The 14,121-nt window shown below is 48.4% G+C and overlaps 1 protein-coding gene across 2 annotated transcripts in view; it reads left to right on the top strand.

Moving 5' to 3' along the window:
• The window catches only part of LOC141265503 (cytochrome c oxidase subunit 4 isoform 1, mitochondrial-like), a 120,917-nt gene that overhangs the window by 25,965 nt on the left and 80,831 nt on the right, over positions 1 to 14,121 (top strand). The window lies entirely within an intron of this gene.

The raw sequence follows: 14,121 nt of genomic DNA on the forward strand, positions 1-14,121 counted from the left end.
GGAGGAGGACAAGAGCAAATAGACAAAATCAGGAAGCTTATACTCATGTCTGGGTGTGGAGAGGTGCATGTGAATAGAGTTAGACCTTCCAAAAAAGACACTGTATTTGAGTTTATGCTATGCTGCTATCATTCGGTGGTGTTGAGACGTCTGGCCCAGTCCAGCTCTTGTTCATTTTTATAAGAGTCAGCCTGTCAGCATTTTCAGTTGACAGGCAGATGCGTCTATCGGTTATAATTCCACCATCTTCACTAAAAACCCGCTCTGACTTAACGTAGGGGCAGGGCAGGTCAGGACCTCCAAGGCGTAAAGAGCAAGTTCATGCCACGTGTCCAGCTTGGATACCCAATAACTATAAGGCACAGAGGAATCACGGAGGACGTTGGTACGGTCGGCAAGGTACTCCCTCACCATCTTCACAGACTTTTCCCTCCTTGTGAGAGTACCCCGCACCTCAGGACCTGTGCAATGGGAGGGTCTGAGAAAACTGTCCCAGAACTTTGACAGTGTTTCCTTGCCTCGGCTGGATTGCATTTGTCTCTCTCGCCTGTACTCCTTGGTTGTCCAACCAACTGTGACCTCTGCCGCCAGCGTTTTCAGATGGGAATTTTTTAAAAATTCCACAACAGGACCTTCTCGTACTGAAAAAAAGTTGAAGAAACCAGCTTCCAAAAGAGCAAATATTTATTGAAGCAAATCCACGCAGTTTAAAAATTTCAAAATTACATCGGGGAATCTCACATGGAAAAAACGCAACGCGTTTCGAACACAGAGCTGTGTTCTTTGTCAAAGCTGACATGCATATGACACTCTATAGTATTATATCCAATAACAACCAATCAGATCGATATGCTTGGTCACATGAGAGTGTGAACAGGGTGCATAATTAGTGTGAGCCAATCACATAAAATGGAAAAAACAATAAAACCATTATAGAGAGAAAGAACAGGAAAAGAGTTAAAATTCATTTTAACATAGAATGTTACATGAAATAGATAAAATATACTGACAGAAACATGAAGTAGAATCAATAATGAAACATGATTTCATGGCATGCATTGAGTCCGTCTGGGAAACGGGATCCAAGGTTGTAAATCCAGAATGCTTCTCTGGTGAGTAAACGGTGTCTGGAATCTCCTCCTCGATGTGCAGCTTTAACCCTCTCTATACCAATGACCTGCAGAGAACTGCACGATCTCTGGTGAAATTGAATAAAATGCCTAGAGGCATGTGAAATATTACGGTTGGTACTAGAAAGAGAAGATATATTAGTTAAATGTTCTGAAATGCGAACTTAAGGCTGCGTGCACACGATGCGTTTTTCATGCGTTTATGCTGCGGAATTTCCGCAGTGGAAACGCATCAAAAACGCATGGTAATCCGCACCCCATGGTCCCCAATGGCATTCCGCAATGTCAATGCACATGCTGCGGATTTTTCCGCAGCGTTTCTGCAGCGCAGCAGCATGTTCATTAATTTTGCGGAAGCGCAGCGGAAGCGCCGCCATTGACTTGCATTGAGACGCATATAATCCGTGTCTGTACATTTGTACAAGCGGATCATATGCGTCTCTATGTGCGGATGGTACCCAGTTCTGGAGGAGAGAAGACTCTCATCCAGACCTGGGTACCATTGTACCTGTGAAAAAAAGAATAAAATAATAAATAAAGTTTATATTCACCTGTCCGGCGGCCCCTGCAGCGCTTATCTTCCAGGACCAGAGATTACGTCGCAGGCTGTCTCGCGAGATGCCGGCAACCCGGAAGAAGCCAGGACGAGCGCAACAGCACACGCGGCGGAGGATCGGGGGTAAGTATAGTTTATTTGTTTTTATTTTTACGGTCACACTATATAAATCCATGCCTTTTGCATGGATTTATACAGTGTGACCTAGTTGTCAAGCACTTTCCAAGCGATGCTATCGCTGGGAAAGTGCTTGTCAGTCCACATGCGGAAACGCATGCGTTAATGCATGTGGGTACACATGTGAATCTGCATGTATTCCGCATGTATTCTGCAGGAAAAACGCATGCACAATCTGCATGCGTTTTTTCTGCCAGGGAGATGCAGAAATGCTGCAGAAATTTTCTGCTTCATTTCTGCATTGTGGGCACATAGCCTTAAGATTTCTTGTTGTGCAACCAACATATATAAGATCACAAATTTTGCATAGAATTATATAAACCACATTCGTGCTGTTACAATTTATGTGTACTTTGATTTTGAAAGTTTCTGTGTTGTTATAATTGAAAAATTCTTTAGGAGCTGATGTATATTTGCATGTCCGACATCTCGTACTGCCCCACTTTATTAGGCCTGTCCTGCGTGGAAATAAGAGACAGAAAGTTCTCCTTGTAGCATGGGTCTAGAAGTATCACCAACCAGTAATGACTGTCACCCAAAATTTTGACAACGCGAGGGTTACGGGAAAAGCAGCGTAACATAAACTCAGCCATGTGTGCCAGACTGCAAAGAGGCAAGACTTCCGTGTCCTCACCAAGAGAATGACTGACCATGCTCTCCTCCTCCTTTTCCCTGTCCTCAGGCCATCCACGCTGAACAGACGGTATGACAGTTGTGCAGGTAGTACCGTCTATAGTGCAAGAAACTAGCTCCTGTTCTTCCTCCTCCTCCTGATTGTCACCCAATCCACGTTGGGATGAGATGAGGCTGGGCTGTGTAATCATCCTGTATGGTTCCTTGCTCCATCTCATCGTGCTCCGCCTGCAATGCATCCTCTTTAATTGTGAGCAAAGAGCGTTTCAGAAGACAGAGAAGCGGGATGGTGACGCTAATTATGGCGTCATCGCCGCTCACCATCTTGGTGGACTCCTCAAAGTTTTGGAGTATTGTACACATGTCTGACATCCATGTCCACTCCTGAGGTCTTATGTGTGGAGTCTGAACTGAATACCGACGGCCTTGTTGATGCTGGTAGTCAACAACTGTCCTGTTCTGCTCACAAATCCTTCCCAACATCTGCAATGTAGAGTTCCAACGTGTGGGGACATCGCACACCAGTCGGTGAGCTGGAAGCTGTAAATGCTGCTGAAGCATGGCTAGGGCGGCAGAAGCTGTAGCTGACTTTCTAAAATGGGCATACACGTGGCATACTTTGACAAGCAGATGTGACAGATCTGGTTAGGTTTTGAGAAACCCCTGAACCACGAGGTTAAGCACATGGGCCAGGCATGGTAGGTGTGTGAGCTCGCCTCGCTTCAGAGCCGCCACCAGGTTCTGGCCATTGTCACACATGACCATGCCTGGCCGTAGGCTCAGCGGTGTCAGCCAAAGATCTGCCTGCTTTTTCAGAGCTGTCCACAACTCTTCAATGGTGTGTGGTTTGTCACCTAAGCATATTAGCTTCAACACAGCCTGTTGCCGCTTGACGGAGGCAGTGCTGCAGTGCTTCCAGCTTCTGACTGATGTGCTCATTTTGGAGATGGAGGCTGAAGAGGAGGATGAGGTGCAGGAGCTGTAGAATGTGAGGGCAACACTGATTGACCCAGGGCCCGCAATCCTCGTCGTTGGGAGGATGTGTTCCGTCCCAAGGTCCAACTGGATCCCGGCTTCCACTATATTAACCCAGTGTGCCGTCAGCGAGATGTACCGTCCCTGCCCACAAATACTTGTCCATGTGTCTGTGGTTAGGTGGACTTTCCCAGTAACTGCGTTGTTGAGGGCACGGCTAATGTTGTAGGACATGTGCTCGTGCAATGTGGGAACAGCACACCGGGAGAAATAGTGGCGGCTGTGGACCGAGTACCGAGGGACGGCGGCAGCCATCAGGTTGCGGAAAGCTTCCATCTCCACGAGCCTAAAAGACAACATTTCGAACGCAAGCAGTCACGAAATGTGTGAATTTAGTAGTGTGGCCTGTTGGGTGCTGGCTCCATATTTGCACTTGTGTTCTAAGGACTGGAGTAGGGACAACTGAATGCTGCGCTGGAACAAGGACATGCTTGCTGATGGTGCTAGTTGAGAGTGTGCAATGACACGTGCAGGGCGGGTGGAATCTTTGCATGCGCCATGGACAGGGATTGGCGTGAACGCACAACAGTGGAAGAGGCAGTGGTGTCACCCATAGACACTGTTTCTGGACCCTGGGGTTTGGCTCACTTAGTAGGGTGATTTGCTGCCATGTGCCTGATCATGCTGGTGGTGGTCAGGCTGCTAGTTTTGCTACTCCTGCTGATGCCGGCCTAACAGGAGGTGCAAATGGCCTTTTTGGGGTTATCTGCAGAGTCTTTAAAAAACAACCAGACTCCGAAAGACCTAACAATTGTACTGGCAACTTCCGTTGTGTTGGTGTTACGGGGAACGCTTTCCCGCCTTGTGTCTGCAACCACCACACTGCTTCTTCCTGCCTGTTGTGGTGCTACTCCTCCCTCCCCCTGTGTGCTTCTGTCCTCGCTCTGCATGTCCCCTTGCCAGGTTGGGTCAGTTACTATATCATCCACCACCTCACCTTCCACTTCTGCTCCCTGGTCCTCCTCCTGACTTTCTGGCAATTGTGTCTCCTCATCATCATCATCCACCTCTTGCGACGGTAATTGCACTTTCCCACTGTTGCCTTCGTGTGACTGTGGCTGCTCAAATATTTGGGTATCGCTACACGTGTTCTCCTCTTGACTCGCTTGAAGCTGGCCGGGCGAGTGGCCCGAATCTACAAGTGGAAAAGTGAACAGCTCTTCGGAGTGTCCAAGTGTGGGATCAGATGTCTCTGGGCACTCGGCATGGTGGGAGGAAGGAGGATCAAGGCGAGGAATATGCGGTCCAGACTCACGGCTACTGAGACTTGACCGTGTGGAAGACAAGGTGGTGGTGGTAGTGGCAAAGTGACTGGAAACATTATCTGCTATCCAACCAACAACCTTTTGACATTGCTGTGGGTTCAATAGTGGTGTGCTGCGGTCCCCTAGCAATTGGGACAGGAAGGTCGGGCGACAAGATGTGGGTGTTTGTTGTGGCACAATTTCAGCTTGTGCAAGGCCTCGGCCTCTGCATGCACCATCACCATCACATCCACTTCCCTGTCCCTTGCCACGCACCTTGCCCATTTTGAATGGAGGACAATATTTTCCACATTCACTAGTGTAGTATCGGCGTCTCTGCCTCCTGCCGGGCAGAGACACCGGTCCCCTCACTGACGCGGTCCCGGTCCGACGTCTTCCTGTCCTCCTGCTGCGCGCAGCTTCCCGGGCACTGTGCTTAGGGGCGCGCGCACGCTCCCTCCCTCTTAAAGGGGCCGCACGCACTGTCCTAAAGAGTCCCTGGCCAATGGCCGGAGGACTGCCCCTATATTAAGCACCTCCATGGAGGTGCCTGTGCAAGGTTGTTGTTTGTGTGCTAACACTCTCCTCAGCCCTCAGGTTCCTACCGCCAGTTTGCCTATCAGCCCTGCTCGCCAGCCTGCCTACCCCGAGCACCTGCCAGTTACTTGCCGTGCCCGCCGGCCAGCCTACCCGGAGATCCTGCCAGTTACTTGCCGTGCCCGCCAGCCTGCCTACCCAGAGTACCTGCCAAGTTACCTGCCATACCCACCTGCTCGTTTACCTGGAGTGCCTGTCTGGCTATCCACCGTACCCGCCTGCTTGTCTACCTGGATCACCCGCCAGCCTACCTGCCGTGCTCATCCGCTGTACCGGTCAGCTCCTGTCATCTGACCCGTGGAAGGCACCTGCTCTCACACAAAGTCGGTCCCAGAGTGGCACCTGGTTCACCTGCCCGGTCCCTCCTTGGTTCACGGAGTCGACTAAGCCGCCGTGTGACCTGGGTCGGTCCGAGTAGGCACTTAGTTACGCCCCTCTGGTCCCTCCTTGCATCAAAGCACAGAGGTTCCACCACCCGGATCCATAACCGTTTGCACAGGCCATGGAATCCGGTGGCTCCCAGGCTCCTTCGCTCTCTGACTTGTACCAGGAGGTCTCTCGTCACAGATCCCAACAGGAGACTATCCTGTCCTATCTGCGGACAGTCAACTCCCGCCTGGACACGCTGTCTACTCCAACGGTGTCCGTCTCTAATCGAGAGGCACGCACTGCGGCGGCACCTCTACCCTGTGGCGCAGTGGCACCCGGCTTTGGACCCCGGCTTTCTATGCATCCTCGTTTCGATGGTGACCCTGTCCTATGTTGGGGCTTCATAAATCAGTGCACGCTGCACTTTGAACTTCTGGCACACCAGTTCATCTTCGACCGGGCCAAGGTGGCATTCATCGTGTCTCACCTCACCAGAGAGGCGTTGGCGTGACTTACCCTCTGTGGGAGAGAAGGGATCCTCTGCTGTCCGATCTCCAGGCCTTCCTCATGGCTTTCTGAAAGGTGTTCGATGAACTTTGACGAAGATCTTCTACTGCCTCCTCACTTCTCCGACTGCGTCAAGGGAGTCTTTCTGTGGGACGGTATGCCGTGCGTTTCCGCGCCCTCGCATCTGAACTGGCCTGGAATAATGAGGCACTGGTGTCCACCTTTTGGGAGGGCCTTTCTGGACGAATCAAAGATGAGCTAGCCGGCCGAGACATACCTCCCACCCTGGACGACCTGGTGTCTTTAGCTACCCGGAGCAACATCCGCTTTCTGGAACGTGCTAAGGAGACGACCCGGGAGAGAAGACCTCCGCGTCTCGATCCAACCTATCAAAGGCCTGTCTCGCAACCAGCAATCCCCCGGGTATCTTCTCCAGAGCCAATTCAAATCGACCAAGCCAAGATGGTCAAGTCTCGTCAGGAGACATGCCGCGACGAGGGGAGTTGCTTCTACTGTGGCAGTATAGAGCATCTGATTCGTTCCTGCCCGGAGAGACCAGGAAACTCCAGTGTCTAGGAACGCTCGGAGAGGTCATCCTAGGCAAGAGTTCTTCCTCTCCGTCCTTGACTCTGTCCATTTCTGTCACCAGTGGTGAGACCCGCTTCTTCGAGACTGCCTTTCTGGATTCTGGAGCCGCAGGGAATCTCATTCAACAGTCCGTTATGGAGCGTCATCAGATTCCTACCATACGTCTGGCTGAACCTTTGGCGGTTTTCTCAGTGGACAGGAAGCTTCTTCTGGAAACCATCTTGCTGGTCACTGAGCCTGTAACTCTTCAGGTGGGAATGCTGCACTCGGAGAAGATCTCCTTTCATGTGCTGTCCGGTCTCTCTCATCCCCTCTTGCTTGGTCTGCCCTGATTACAGAGACGTGAGCCCGTCCTGAATTGGAGATCTGGTGAAGTGCTCCGTTGGGGTCAGGAATGCAATGAATCCTGTCTGCTTCCGGTTCGTCCTGCTCGACCCCCGTCTACGCCGGCTAACCTACCTGGCCTGCCGGCACCCAACTGGTCCTATGTGGACGTCTTTGACAAAAAGGAGGCTGAGACACTACTACCCCATAGGCCATATGATTGCCCCATCGACCTAATACCTGGTGCTTCACCTCCTCGTGGGTGAATCTACTCCTTGTCATTGGCCGAGACCCGTGCTATGTCTGAGTACATTGAGGAGAATCTTGCTAGGGGATTTATCTGGAAATCCACCTCTCCGGCTGGAGCAGGATTCTTCTTTGTCAAGAAGAAAGACGGCTCGCTTAGTCCTTGTATTGACTATAGGGGTCTAAACCAGATTGCCATCAAAAATAAGTAGCCCCTGCCTCTAATCTCGGAGTTGTTTGACAGCCTAAAAGGTGCGAAGATCTTCACCAAGCTCGATCTTCGGTGGGGGCGTACAATCTGGTCCGGACTCGCCAGGCTGATGAGTGGAAGACGGCATTCAACACCCGGGACGGTCACTACGAGTACCGCGTCATGCCCTTTGGTCTCTGTAATGCTCCAGCCGTCTTCCAGGAGCTAGTTAGCGACATCTTCCGAGATCTCCTGTATTTCTGCGTGGTGGTGTACCTGGACGACATCTTGGTGTTCTCCCCGGATCTGCCCTCACACCGGAGGGATGTTTGTCAGGTTCTGCCGAGGCTCCGGAAGAATCGCCTGTATGCTAAATACGAGAAATGCCTCTTTGAGCAGACCTCCTTGCCGTCTCTTGGTTACATAATTTCTGAGACCGGTCTGCGGATGGATCCCGAGAAGGTGTCTGCCGTCTTAAAGTGGCCCCGACCGGAGGGATTGAAGGCGATTCAACGGTTTCTGGGTTTCGCTAACTATTACCGCCTCTTCATTCCTCATTTTTCCTCCCGGACTGCTCCCATCTCTGCTTTCACCCGTAAAGGAGCAAATCCCAGGGAGTGGTCTTCCGAGGCGGTGAAAACCTTAGTCCCCCTAAAACAAGCCTTCTCCTCCGCTCCAGTGCTACACCATCCGGATTGCAACAAGCAGTTCTTCCTGGAGGTTGATGCCTCCTCTTCCGGGGCCGGAGCAGTGCTCACCCAGAAATCCTCATCCGGGAGAATGGTAACCTGTGGATTTTTCTCCAAGCTCTTCTCCTCGTCCAAGCGCAACTACTCCATAGGAGATCGAGAGCTGCTGGCCATCAAATTATCGCTGGAGGAGTGGCGCTACTTGCTGGAGGGGGCTCTGCACCCGGTGGTCATCTACACTGACCATAAAAACCTCGCTTATTTGCAGAATGCCCAAAGACTAAACTCGCGTCAGGCCAGATGGTCACTATTCTTAGCTCGATTCAGCTTTACTCTTCACTATCGTCCGGCAGACAAGAACATTAAAGCTGACGCACTATCCCATTTATTTTTGTCTACCGACCAGGAGGAGGAGCCTCTACATGTCAATGACCCCTCCAAAATAATGATTGTTGCTTCGCTTGACCTGTCTCATCTACCTCCCAGTAAGACCTTTCTAGGTCAGGATTGGAAGAAGGTTTTACTGTGGGGTCATTCGTCCAAACTGGCTGGTCACGTCGGCCAGAGGAAGACATTTCTGCTCATTGCCCGACATTATTGGTAGCCCACCCTGCGCAAGGATGTTGCGGATTTTGTCGCGGTTTGTTCCTCTTGTGCCCATAACAAGATACCTAGGCACCTCCCAGCCGGCCGTCTTCTTCCTCTTCCCGTGCCTTCCACTCCGTGGCAACATATTGCAATGGACTTCATCACGGATCTCCCTGTTTCTGACGGTCATTTGGGTGGTCGCTGACCGCTTTTCTAAGATGGCCCACTTCATTCCCCTGCCTGGTCTTCCGTCTGCACCGGTGCTGGCTAAGGACTTCATCCATCACATCTTCTGTCTTCATGGCCTACCCCTCCACATTGTCTTGGATCGTGGAGTTCAATTCACTTCGCGCTTCTGGAGAGCCACGTGCAAGCTACTGGATGTCTCCTTGGATTTTTCTTCGGCCTATCATCCTCAGTCCAATGGTCAAGTGGAACGCATCAATCAAATCCTCACCAGTTTTCTTCGACACTTTGTCAACGCTCACCGTAGCGGTTGGGTTGAGCTCCTCCCCTGGGCCGAGTTTTCCTATAACAACCATGAGAGTGAGTCTTCTGCTAAAACTCAGTTTTTTGTAGTCTACGGTCAACACCCCCGGATTCTGTTTCCCGTCTCCTCTTCAGTGGACAATCCTGCCGCGGAGTCTCTCGTCTACGAATTTTCTGCAATTTGGGAAGACACTAGATCTGCGCTTCTTCAGTCCTCGGAGCGGATGAGGAAGCTTGCTGATAAAAAACGTCAGGATCTGCCTCTATTCCGTCCGGGAGACAAGGTCTGGCTTTCTTCCAAATATGTTTGTCTTAAGATACCATCTTACAAGTTGGGTCCACGGTTCATTGGTTCGAGGTTCTGAACCAAATTAATCCGGTGGCTTACAAGCTGAAACTCCTGGCCTCCTTACGTATCCCCAACTCCTTTCACGTGTCTCTCCTCAAACTGGTTGTCCTTAATTATTTCTCTGATGATCCAGGTACCATCCCAGCTCCAGTCTCCGCTGAGGACGTCTTTGAGGTAGAAAACATTTTGGCCACCAAGAGGGTAAGAGAAAAGACTTTCTTTCTTGTGGATTGGAAGGGGAGAGGTCTTGGGAGCCCAAGGAGAACATTTATGCCCCTCATCTTCTAGAAAAATTTCTCGCGGGCTTAAAGAAGAGGGGGCATAAAGGAGGGGTACTGTAGCATCTGTGTCTCTGCCTCCTGCTGGGCAGAGACACTGTTCCCCTCACTGCCGCGGTCCCGGTCTGGCGTCTTCCTGTTCTCCTGTTGAGGCACGCACTGTGTGCAGCTGCCCGGGCACTGTGCTTAGGGCGCGCTCCCTCCCTCTTAAAGGGGCCACGCGTGCCGTCCTAAAGAGTCCTCGGCCAATGGCCGGAGGACTGCCCCTATATTAAGCACCTCCTCCAAAATGGAGGTGCCTGTGCAAGGTGGTTGTTGTTGTTTGTGTGCTAACACTCTCCTCAGCCCTCAGGTTACTGCCTGCCAATCTGTCTATAAGCTGTGCCCGCCAGCCTGCCTACCCGGAGCACCTGCCAGTTACCTGCCGCGCCCGCCGGCCTGCCTACCTGGAGCACCTACCAGTTACCTGCCGTGTCCGCCAGCCTGCCTAACCGGAGCACCTGCCAGTTACCTGCCGTGCCTGCCAGCCTGCCTACCCGGAGCACCTGCCAAGTTACCTCCCATACATGCCTGCTCGTTTACCTGGAGTGCCTGTCTGGCTATCTGCCGTACCCTCCTGCTTGTCTACCCGGATCACCCGCCAGCCTACCTGCCGTGCTCATCCACAATACCGGTCAGCTCCTGTCATCTGCTCTCACACAAGATCGGTCCCAGAGTGGCACCTGGGACCTCCTTGGTTCACGGAGTCGACTAAGCCGCCGTGTGACCTGGGTCGGTCCGAGTAGGCACTTAGTTATACCCCTCTGGTCCCTCCTTGCATCAAAGCACAGAGGTTGCACCACCCGGATCCATAACAACTAGAAATGGCTGATTTTGGAACACTGTGATATGTGATATGTCTGACAGAGAAGCATGGTTTTAAATACTGTAATTTACTAATATTATTTTCACAGAGACCTAGTGTGAATAGCTTGACCGACACACTGCAATGAAATGGAAGGCAGAAATGGCTGATGTTGGAACCCTATTATATGTGATATGTCTGACAGAGAACCATGGTTTTAAATAGCAGGCCTGTAATTTACTAATATTATTCTTCACAGAGACCAAGTGTGAATAGCTTGACCGACCCACTGCAACAGAAAGGAAAAGAAGGCCAATATTTTCCAGGTTCAGTTCAAATTTCTGGATTTTTATAGCTGAAATATGGAACAGATCTGGCTGTATTTTGCTGTGCTAATAAGCAAATGGAGCAGAAAAATTGTGTACTATGGATTGCTTTTTAAGCAAATAATCAGGATTAAGATAAAAAAAAATTTGCCCTGGCCCCTGATATATGGGGCTATGTCTACAAATATCGGTAAGAACAGCAACAACAGGAACGTGATATGGACCCTCTTGCACTTGTCTGCCACATACACTGCCTGCCTAACTCCTGCTATCACCGTCACCACTGAAAATATGCACCTGGATTAGTCCTCAGAAAGACTGTTAGTTCAGATGGATATATAGATATGTTGTGGAATACCTATACTAACTTTAAACAAGCAAATCTCTCCCTGACTCAGCAGCAGCTCTCCCTACTCTGCCTGATTCCAGAGTGACTGTGACGAGCATAGCGGCACTACGTCTTATATAGACCTGATGACGCTGTGCAGCCAGCCAATCACTGTAATGCCCACAACCAACATGGCTACAGCACTACAGTGTGTGGCAAGCAATCCCTGCATGTTCATTGGCTCCCTAAAGAGCACCAAACATGCAGGGCGGGGACCTGAGTTCCCACCCGAGCGACACGGAAATACTCGCCGAGCGCTGAGTTTGTTGACCACCGTGATGCTCGGGCGAGTACCGAGCAGTGGCGAGCACGTTCGCTGATTACTAATTATTATTATTACACCTACTACTTATTGGGATAGGATCTTGAAGATGGGAATACTACTTTACGTAATCCTTGGCTCGATTATTGAAGAAAACCAACAACTTTTTCTATTCAATATGCAAATGAAGCTGAAGTGCATTGATTATGTTTAAAGCACTTCCTCAGCCTCTGCCTCCTTATCTCTCAGCCTAGCACCACCTTCTTCTGCTTGACTAACAGTTTACTGACTGTGTTGCCAAACTAGTGAGCTGTCAGTCAAGCAAAAGAAGGTGTCGATAGGCAGAGAATAGATCCTGTGAAGTTCTCCGACCACACCCAGAGCACTTCAGCCTCATTTGCATATGGAGTAAAACATTGTTATTTCAGTAATAGAGGATTGCTTAAGTAAAGTTACATATGGACTTATTTTTCAATTACCTACATGCCCATGTAAACAGCTTGGGAGAGGTGGGTGGATTACGCTGACAGATTCCCCTTTAAAAAACTGAGTATGCACATTGTCCCCAGTAGCTGATCTCAAACACCACTTAAACATGTTTTACACTTCACTGATATTGATGACATATCAGATCTATGAGGTTCAATATTAAATCCCAGCTTTGGCAATAGGCCGAATATAAGCAGGACAACACCACCACTCTGTCACACTGTTTTGTGACTGCTCTCGGATACTGCAGAATAGCTCCTATTAAGTTGAATGGAATCCATCAGTATATATATATATATATATATATATATATATATATATATATATATATATATAATTTGTCAGTGCCAGAAAATAGTGTTCCCTAAAATTAAGATCGTGGCCAACCATTTTAAAAATTCAAGTTTTCAAGTTTTGCCCCATTTCAATATGCTAATCTACGAATAAAACTTAAATCTTAAGTGCATGTCTAAGTGTGTGCCCCTTTATTTCGTACTATAATTTGGAGTGACGTCCCCTGCCACAAAGTACCACGGTCTCCCAGCTATAAATGGCGACAAGCATTTGCCTGAGCTCTGAATTTCTGACACAAAATCCACATTAGACGTGCCTAGTGTACGTGTGTGAACACGCCCTAAAACTATTTGTACGCTAAATATTCATTCTTACTCAGTTTTCATGTATTACTTTTGTTTATTAAAGTATTGTATGATTCTATATTTTCTGGCATTATTTGTCATTGATGTTGCGCTTTGACCCTGTATAAAGCTGTCTACTACTATTTACAATGGATTGTAATGTTTACTACCTGTAAAATATGATAAACTCAAGGTTTCCCATAAAAGACATCGTTGGTGGCTTACAGATTACAAAGGTCAATTATACAGAGAATTACTTTAACATAGTGGGAGATTTTATGATCTTGTAGCAGGGGCTATTCTAAAATTTAATAACCCTGAGAACAACTTCAGGGTCGGTCTCAGCATTAAAGTAAGGATCCTCTTGGAGATGTCATATTACCATTTTACTGTATTTTGATAATATAAAATGGAAGGTTCAGCAAAAAGATTCCTTTGTAAATATTCATATTCAAGTCATTCATGGTAAATCTACTACTGCATAGCTTTAACCCCTTAGTGACTGGACCAACTTTTATTTAAATCTGACGAGTGTCACTTTATGTAGTAATAACTCTAGAACGCTTCAACGTATCACATTGATTTTGAGACTTTTTGTTTGTGACACATGGTACTTTATAATAATGGTAAATTTAGGTTTGATATTTTTATAAATAAATGCAAAACATATCAGAAATTTGACAAAATGTTTTCAAAATTTCAATTTTCAAACTTTGAATGATTATCCCTTTAATCTCAATAGTCATACCACACAAAAATATTAATAACTAACATTTCCCTCATGTCTGCTTTACATCAGCACCGTTTGTAAAGTATTGTTTTATTTTGTTAGCATTTTAGAATGTTTAAAAATCTAGCAGTAATTTTTTCATTTTTTCTAGGAAATTTACAAAACTCATTTTTATAGGGACCTGTTCAGTTTTGAAGTGACTTTAGACGTCCTATATGTTGGAAACCACCAAAAAATACTATCAATTAAAAAACTGCACCCCTCACCATATTTAAAATTGCTTTCAGGTAGTTCATTAACCCTTCGGGTTCTTTTCAGGAAGTAATGGAAAGTGGCATGAAAAGAATGAAAAAGTTTATTTTTACCACCTAAATTTTGAAAACTTCTGAACAGGCCGGAAGACTCTAAGGCGGTTATTTGGCCATTACCTGCCATGGCAAACATCAGGACCACAC

Source organism: Phyllobates terribilis, unplaced genomic scaffold (genome assembly GCF_046119375.1).
Source record: "Phyllobates terribilis strain yellow unplaced genomic scaffold, ASM4611937v1 Scaffold_4__5_contigs__length_816908805, whole genome shotgun sequence".
NCBI classification, from domain to species: Eukaryota; Metazoa; Chordata; class Amphibia; order Anura; family Dendrobatidae; genus Phyllobates; species Phyllobates terribilis.